Source organism: Lipotes vexillifer, unplaced genomic scaffold, assembly GCF_000442215.2.
Source record: "Lipotes vexillifer unplaced genomic scaffold, Lipotes_vexillifer_v1.1 scaffold46, whole genome shotgun sequence".
Classification (NCBI taxonomy): Eukaryota; Metazoa; Chordata; class Mammalia; order Artiodactyla; family Lipotidae; genus Lipotes; species Lipotes vexillifer.
In genome coordinates, this window is record NW_006799818.1 from 416,890 (window position 1) to 418,606 (window position 1,717).

The window sequence follows — 1,717 nt, forward strand, 5'->3', positions numbered from 1 at the left end:
TTCACTCTTAGATTAATACACGACAGAAGGATCGCATATATATCTAACAGAAGACTTGTAAAAATATTTATAGCAGCTCTATTCATAATAGCCAAAAACCAAAATGCCCATCAAAAATAGAATGAATAAATTTTAACATATTCTTATCGTGGAATAGCACATATCAATTTAAAAAAAAGAACAAACTACTGCCACACATAACAACATGGAAGTATCTCATTGACAGTGTTGAGCAAAAGAAACCAGGGACAGAAGAGTCTTTACCATGTGATTCCATGTGTATGAAAGTTTAGGAATAGGTAAAATTAAAACTAATCCCTGGTGATAAAAGTAAGAATAGTGGGTACCTCAACAGAGAAGTATGTAATGAGAAGGGTCACTGAATAGGCTTCTGGGCTTCTAAAAATGTTCTAGTCTTGATTGGGGTGCTGGATATGGAGTGTATACATTTGTAAAACCTCACTGGGCTATATTTATGTTATACTTCAATGTAGCAAGAAAGAAAGGAAAAGAGGCAGGGAGAGAGGGAGGGAGGGAAGGAAGGAAGGAATGAAGGAAGGAAGAAAGGAAGGAAGGAAGGAAGGAAGGAAGGAAGGAAGACTAGCTTGAGTGGATTCTATGGCTGGCAACCAGAAATCCTGACTAGAGCAAGAGTAAATAAAAAATGAATAACAGTCTGATGTATGATTAGATAGCAAGAATATATAGTGGGCTTAAATCTGTACTTTTTCCAGCAACATCCATCAGCTCTGGAGTATAATTAGAGGAAGAGGACTAATGCTGAGTGCCTATAGCATGTATTATATGAGGGCAATTTTCATGTGCTTTCTCATTTAAACCACATAATCACTCTGAGGGAGGTGTTACCATCTTTATGTTTAGAGCAGGTGATAGATTCAGAAAAGTTAAATCATTTGAGAGTAAAGAGCTAGTTAGTAGTAGAGTGGAAATTTGATTCAAGCCTACCTGACTTCAGTAACCATTTGCTTTCTGTGACACTCTGCTTGAAAGAGTAAGAAGCCTGGGCTTGGAAACTAGAAAAGCAGTTATAAAGGAAGGTCAAGGGTCATAGATATCTAAGGGTAAACTCTTCACTGGATACAGTCTAGGTAAAAGTGAAAATGTCATCAGGAGATAAATCAAAAAATAAAATCATGTTAAAGGACCAAAGACCATACTTAGTATGAAAAGTCAATGTAGTATGAGAGGAGAGAAGTTAGGGTGAAAGCTTAGAATCTTAGAGATGGAAAAATCAAAAGAGTAATGAAAATGTTCAACTGGTAGAGAACAGTTGAATATATGAGTACTCAAGATATATGGAATTTTGCAAGCTTTTAAAAGCAGATGTTGGAAATGTAGCACAGGCCTACCCTCAGTCACAGTTTGTTGGCAATAAATCAAGAGAAATATGCCAGAAATTATGGAGTGTCTTATAGCTTCATGGAAATAAGGAACAGGCCTGGTTCAGTGAACTCAGGGTTCACATGCAAAGAAAAAATATGAAATGTAGAGGATAGCTTACAAATGATATGTACAAGTAGGTCTGCCTTTCAAATTAATTTTTTTTACATTTTACTTTGTAGACCCATATACCTATTTGATTTATGTATTTCATTTTGTTTTGTTTTAGTTCTTCCATAATGAACACTTCCCATAAATGCAGTGTTTGGGAAATGTCTGGTCATTGTCCTGGTTTGGCAAATACTGGCTGTTTCAT